This window comes from Gossypium arboreum, chromosome 4 (genome assembly GCF_025698485.1).
Source record: "Gossypium arboreum isolate Shixiya-1 chromosome 4, ASM2569848v2, whole genome shotgun sequence".
Lineage (NCBI taxonomy): Eukaryota > Viridiplantae > Streptophyta > Magnoliopsida > Malvales > Malvaceae > Gossypium > Gossypium arboreum.
In genome coordinates, this window is record NC_069073.1 from 20,292,745 (window position 1) to 20,301,001 (window position 8,257).

The window sequence follows — 8,257 nt, forward strand, 5'->3', positions numbered from 1 at the left end:
AAGCCCTTTAATAATTGGGGCATAAGCCCTTTAATAACTGGGGCATAAGCCCTTTTGCACTTCCTCCATCCATATAAAAACCCAACCCAATGCATTTATGAACATCTCATGTGCATATCATACATATCATGTGCATATCATACATGTCATGTGCATATCATACATATCATGTTTATCAAAATCCCATGCATTAAGTTCATATATAAACCCTAGAGGTATAATGGTCATTTTTACCTCGAGGTAAAACGGTCATTTTCATGTTATAAGGGTAATCTTGTAATTTTACCAAAAATTAGGGTTTCCATGTTCATTAACGATTACTAACAATTCATGGGTGCAAATAGTGATTCTGGCCCATTTTTAGCGAAATCGAGTTATTGGGCCTAAAACCCCTAATGGGCCCTACTTAGCCGATTTTGTCATCTAGGCCCATTTAGCCTATATCCATAACAATATTAACAGTTCTAACATGCAATTTTAACAGATTTCCGTTTTCTACAAATTTTTCCCAAATGGGCCCGAAAGCCTATTGGGCCCTAGTTCAGCCCCTGGAGGCCGAACTTACCATGAACGCCAAAAACACGTTCTTACCGTTTTCAATGTTCCTGATCATCATCTCAACGAATCTAACTAACTAATGAGCGTTCGCTTGCTCACAAGTCCTCGAAATGCCAGAATTTTTGGCATTTCGTCTTTTCGGCATTTATCGCTTTAAGCTTATGAAAAGGGTTCGTTACACACCTGATTTGCGATATTCCTTGACGAGATCTCCTATATGATTTCTCCTATAATCAACCACTTATAGATTAGGCCATGTTAATATTAAACCAAATCGAAAACTACCTATTATCATCACTTACACATTCGGCCACCATCCACAATGGCCATTGGGTTCATACCTTTTCAAGTTGATGACTAGATTTAGTCACTCGATGATCAAAGCTTTTCACACACTCCTCGATCAAGAGCCTTTAATCCTCACTAGCACCAACAAACCAAATAACACCAAAACCCTTTTAGCCTTAGTCGACGAGAGGGTTTTCACTTTTCTTAAACCACAAGATACAAATGGAAAGAAGCTTGAATACTTACCAAGAGATCTACTCGTTGAAGAACGTTCCAAATACCTTCCTACCCCATATCCGCTAGAATCCAACTTAAATATGCGAGAAAATAGATCTAAATATTAATTCCCAAATCACTAAAATATGAAACTTTCGACTTTTCAAAGAAATATTAATCTAAGCTATTACGAGGTTAGTACACACATTACTAAAGTTGAAGTTGAAACGCTTCCAAAATCAATCGCGTACGATAACCACCACTTGTCACTCAAACTTAGCTAATCAAATATCAATATATGTAAATCCTATGCACATCAGTCATACGAAACATAAGGGCATATTCGTTATTTTACTATACAGGGGTATTACGGTCACTTTACCCTACAGGGGCTTTATAGTCTTTTTACCTAATAAGGGTATTTTAGTCATTTCACCCTACAAGGGTGTTTTGGTAAATCTACAAACCAAGGGTATTTCAGTAATGTTGTAAACCAATGGTATTTTTATAATTTTTAGAAAGTCAAGGGTATTTCTATAATTTTGTAAATTAGGGGTATTTTGGTAATTTTACAAATTGAGGGTATTTCGGTAATTTCACAAACCAGTGGTATTTTGGTAATTTTACAAACTAGGGGTATTTTGGTAATTTTACAAACCAGGGGTATTTTAGCAATTTTACAGACCAGGGTATTTTGGTACTTTTGTAAACAAGGGGTATTTTAGTAATTATGTAAATCGAGGGTAAAACTGTAATTCTGTAAATTAAGGGTAAAATAGTAATTCTATAAATCGAGGGTAAAACGGTAATTCTATAAATCGGGGGTACTTTGGTAATTTTACAAGTCGAGGGTATTTCAATAATTGGTAAACTAAAGTATTCTAAACATGGATAACAATACTAATAGCTCTAAAGCCCATTCTCGGCCCAAATGGTCTCACACGCTCGTGTGGCCCTTTTAGCCCAAATCTAGCCACAAATATTAGATTCACCTAGCCTAGCCCAATATTTACTACACAATCAAACAACTTATCCAATTGGGCCTGTAGGCCCATTAGGCCCACATGACCCCTTTCGACCCATCGCGGTCCGAAGTAGCCATCCTACAGCTAGAGTAGTAAGAAATACAGACTTGATAGGAGACTGAAGTTAATCCACACTCCGAGCACTCTTAGCCGACGCCCAACCCAAACGAGCACGCCATACAATGAAAGGATCAGCCAAGAAAGGTACATTTACTCTCCTCATGGTTCCTCTATTTAAAGCCGACTTCACAACCACTCTTATATTAGCTTCCGATGTGGGATCCTCCAACATTAGAGTTTAAATTCAGCACCAACTCTTGCCGCCCCCTGTTAGCAAAATAAATGCTCTTTGCTTGCCATGGGATTCGAACTTATGCCTCCCCTTAAATGCTTCACACGCTACTTGCCACTAAGCCACAAGACTTTTTGCGTCATATTTTATCCCTAATTAATTATAAGGTCTAAAGGCCAAAGTCCAGGTTCCCTTTAAAAAACCAAAATAAATTGCAAGAGCCAAGGCTTGAACCCAGGCTCCTATACAACCTTAATGACGCCACAACCACTAGACTACAAGCTTCCTTGTGTCATTTATTTAACACAATAATTTAAAACCCTCATCCAAGCATCCGTGTTTTTTCACTTAATACCAAAATTTTTGCTAAAGCCCAAGTTTGAACCCAAGATTTCTCTAACACTTCTCAAAGCCATTAACCACTAAAGCAAACATTTAATTGTGTCATTTCATTGCACAATTAAATACCTATATAAAACCTCCTTACGGACCCACACTCAAGGCCCAATACTTCTAGGCCCAAATTCGGGGTGTTACAGTCAAAGATGGAATAGATGAAACAAAAAATACTCAAACGGAAACCCTACCATAATTGGCCTTCAAGCAGAAAAGAGCAGGCAAAATCAAAAAATGAGAAGCATACCACTCAAGCCGAATTCTTGAGTGCCCAAAGTTCAATTTTAGCACAACACTACCTCTCCCCTCAACTCCCCACGATTTCCTCCCCAAATCCCTCCTAACATCCCTCCATCAATAACTCCTTAATCAACAATTCAAATTCCACTCAACTCAGCAGAGTTTTGGTCAATCTCAACTACTCACCTGGCCAGAGCAGTAAAATAAAACACCCCACAGCCTTCATCAGGATTCGAACCTCAGCCCTCTGGCATAGATAACACGCCACATACCCCCCTAAACTAGCAAGCTCTTTATGTCATAAAATACCCATATTTATTTAAGAAGCCTACTGACTAGAGACAGGGTTAATTCAAGTAAGAAACAAAATTTTTGCACAAGCCAAGGCTTGAACCCAGGACTTCTCTGACACTTCCCAGAACACTTAACCACTAAAGCAGATACACAGTTGTGTCACTTACTTGCACAACTAAACATTTATGTGCTGCCTCCTAACTGTTCACATGCTCAAAACCTAATACTTCTAGGCCTAAAATTCAGGGCGTTACATATTCATCATGATAAACCTACTTTCAATTTACTCAATTATACCATAGCTTTGGTCATACTTATTAGCCACAATTCATTCATTAAGCACATAAGCCATTCATCTCACATATCTTTCACAAGCAACCATATCAATCATAACACATTGCTTGCATGCATAATTAATTAGGGTTACGACCGAAATAATCAATATGAACCATATCCATGGCCATATACAAAATGAATCAAATATTACCATAAGCCAACACATTTGGCTGAACCAATATGACATGTAACAAAAAGACCAAGTCCCTATACATGCCATACTCAAAATGTTGAAACTAACTATACCAATTTTTCCAATTGATAGTATGATTGAAAACTTAGATGTCCTCCGATCCCCGAGCTAGCTTGGCGACACTATATGAAAAGGGAAAGGAAATGGGGGGTAAGCTGTAAAGCTTAGTAAGCTCACATGCAAATAAAATGCAATTTAAACAAGCATTAATCATACATTTAACATAATGAACATAACCTTGTATTTTATTATCAAATCACTTAAATTTATTCTTCATATATATATTCTTACCACAAGTTCATCATATCCCATGGTATTCTCATGAGGTCAATGTACATACCTGTGCCCACTTGCACATAATAACTTACTTTCTCGTCTTTGACGTATTCATTAAGGTTACCCATTGAACTTCTCTTTGGACTACCCATTGAACACTTGGAATACCATCGGATACGTCAGGATCTTACACCTAAGTTCCCTATATGTAGCCAACGCTGCATGTTGCTCACTTTTGAGCTACTCATAGGTCTTCTCACTTGAGCTATTGGTCAGGATGTAGCTACATAGACAGCTCACACGAGCTGTCAGGTATCCACAACACATGCTGGACTACCCAGCCACCGGTAAAACATACAAGGCCAGCACCCGAAACTCAATAAAATGTGTCACATATATCATGAGCTCAGATCGCATAGTCCCTAGTAACATGTCACTTGTATCCTAAACTATTCCTAAGGTTCAAACGGGATTCTTCGATACTGCATTTTTGTTGAACTTGCTCGTAATGTTGATTTCAATATCCATTGCAGCAATTTTATACTCATGGAATAATCAAAACATAATTTATAATAAAATTTAAGCATTAAACACATGATACAACATCATATTAATTGTAACAGCCCGATTTTGGGCCTAGTTAGAACAGTGGTTTTGGAACCACTATTTCGGGGTCGTAGAAATTATTTTTAATGATATTTTATGTGTTATAGCATGATCATATGAGTGCATGAAAATTTTGGTGAAATAATTTTAGCGATTTCATGCTTAATTGCAAAAAAGGACTAAATCGCATAAAGGGCAAAAGTTTTGTTTTGCTAGCTAAAGGTGTCAAATAGCTATAGAACATTAAATTATGGTCTTTATTGAGTAAAAAAACCATAAATACGTTAGTGGCTGATCAAGGAGACAAAAAAATGTTGAAAAGTCAAAGTTGATGTGCATTAGGTGACTTTTTTGGTAATAAAATAAAACAAAAAGAAAAAAAATTATTGTCATCTTTTCATTTTCCTTCTTCCCCACCGAAAATGCCAACAAAGAGGGTATTTTGAAAGCTAAAAAGTTTCAGCAACTTATATCCCTTATAAGTAAGTGATTTAGATGCTTATTTTTGGTAATTTTTGTACTTTTGGAACCCTTATAACATGAACTAGCTAATGGGGGACTATTTTATGAAATGGTCGATAGTTTAGGGATTTTTCATGAAAGGATTTATGTTTTTTGCTGATTTTTTATGGAATAAAATGAGTCTTGGTTGTGTAGTAAACAACTTTCGTGAAAGGATTTTCATGTAAAACACCTAAAAGGGCCATTTTGTAAAAGTTATAAAATAGGTTCTAATTGTGTGAAATAGTGGAAATTTGGGGTTTTCATTAGAGTAATAATTGGTCGGTTAGGCTTGGATAATAAGGAAATTCGATACAAATCGATTTCCGGGCCTAAGGGTAACATGGTCATTTTGTGAAAGTCTAGGGGCAAAATGGTCATTTTGCCAAAAATGTGAATTTTGATTGTCCAATTGATTTAGTGCTTAAATGAGTGAATTTCATCATGTTAGATCAAGAAAATCGTGATTTGGGCTTAAATCGAGAAAGTGCGTGGTTAAAGATAAAAAGAGAATAATTAGCCAAAATTGCATTTGAGGTAAGTCCGTGTGATTAAATGAGCATGATATTTATGCCATTGTTGTTATACTTGAAAATCTATCTTTCCATGATTGTATTAAAGTTTAGGTTGATGATATTGTATATGAGAAAGTGATGTCAAATGTAAATAACATTTATGTGTTGATTGAATGCTTAGAGATTTGATGGAATATGATATTCCATTGAAACAAGTAAGTTGTATGTAAATAATATGACTACATTGTTATTATATGTGTTTAAATTGATATAGCATGAATTGCTTGGTTGTGGAAATGATTATTTTTGATTTGAGATAGTAGAATTCCCGTTTGAACCTTAAGAAACAATTCGGATATTCATGCCATGACATTCGAGTTATTTGTGTGCTAGTGTAAGACATGTCTGGGACATGCATCAGCCACATTATGAGGGATAGTGTAAGACCACGTCTGGGACATGGCATCGACGTTGAAAAGAGAGCTAGTGTAAGACATGTCTGGGACATGCATCGGCCTCGAGATGTAACCCAGTGTAAGACATGTCTGGGACATGACATCGACTTGATGGATGAGCCAGTGTAAGACCATGTTTGGGACATGGCATCAGCATTCTACCCCACGTTTGAGGCCTATTGAATATCCAGTAGTGTTTCGAATGGTTCAGCAGTTAGAGTTACGATTTAAGCTAAATGAGAAAGGTTATGAACATATTGTCATTGGTACAGGTACTTACATGAAATTGATGAGATGTGAATTCAATTCATGCTATATGATTAGTAAGGAATGAATATAAGCATGTTGAGTAACACATGTATGTATGCCAAGCTCATGAGAAATGATTTCAGTTTATGATGCACAGTTAGTAAAGGTGTAAATAGGTAATTCATGCTTATGAGAATTATTTTGTGATGACCTTGTGATTATAGGTCTATACTTATGATGTATGAATATGTAACCTTACCAATGTGGTGAAAATGAATTAATATGGTGTGATAAACTTAGTATCGTTAATTTACACTAAAACAGTTTTGGATAGCAGCCATAGTCTGACTTTAAAAATCCACCAAAAATTGTGAAAATTGAGTTAGAGGCTGAATAAAATATGAAATTAAAGCCTAATGTCTAATTACACATAGAAGAAATGGTTTAAGCAAACCCAATTCATATTATGAAATATTTTAATTGTTGTGAGACAGAGTCAGAATGACTTCAAAATCTCCTGTTTTGATTTGAGAAAATCATTTAAATTTGTACAATAATATTTATGAGTTATAATTTTTATGCTTAGAACTCTTAATGAGTTTATTTTAAAGAGAAATAGACAGAAACACCATCCAAGTCCCGTTTTATGAGATAATTAATTTTTAGTGAAGAGGGTCCAGAACTGTTAGACAGCGAAAAATGGGTAACTTTAAGGAATAAACTGTACTAATTGGCTGAACCAAAAATTTTGAAAATTTTATGGTAGGAGTATATGTGAGTCTAGTTTCAGGGAAAATTAGCGGAACTTAATTTGGAGTTATGTATCTCTAGATATAAATAATTTAGTGACTATGACTCGAGAAAACAACTTGACTGGAACATGAGTAAAAATGCAAATATGGTTGTATTACCATGAGAAGCAAGTTGATAGATTGCTTATTATTTTCATACGGTCTTACTAAGCTATAAAGCTTGCTCCCTTCCTTTCTTCTGCTTTAGTGTTTTCTGGTTAGCTCGAGGTTGGAGATCATCGGAGACATCATCACACTATCAAGTCGTTACCTTTGGAATAATGAAGCATATATTAGAGATTTCAAGTGAGTGGCATGTATAGGGATCTAGTTGATTGACATGTATTATTTTTCTTTGGCTAAATGTGTTGGCTTATATTGAGTTATATGTATATGGCCATGAGATGTGGCTCATATTGATTATGGCTTGTAAGCCTAGCTATTCATGTCATGTCTAATGTTTATAATGTGATTATGTTTGCTTGCCATGCATGATTAGTAATATGACATGTGTGTTGGATGTATGCTCTATAACCAATTGAGGTGGTCATAGCCATGTAGTAATCACATGTTATAAACACAACGTGATAATAATTGAACTTGAGTGCTTGATGGATAAGTTGGTAACCATAGTATAATGGTAAAAGGGGTCATTTTGATGACAAGTCTTATGAATGTGAAATAAGGAATCTAGACTTGGTATTGCATGAGTAGATGTATTACTTGTAAGAGGGCATGTTAATGTTAAGGATATGTCTTAATAAAGAGTGTTTAATCACTAAAATGATGCCATGGTTCGCGATTTTGATGTGCATAATGTTTTAAGAGATTATGGGTAACATGAAGGCTTGGAAAATAGCCTAAGTGTTGGCAACACGGGCTAAGACACAGTCGTGCGTCTCAACCTTGTGAGGGACACAGCTTGGAGACATGGGCGTGTGGCTCGGACGTGTGGTTTAATGTGCATGCTGACGTCATAAATAGAGAGTTACACAGCCTGAAGACACGGGCGTGCCAAAGGCACAC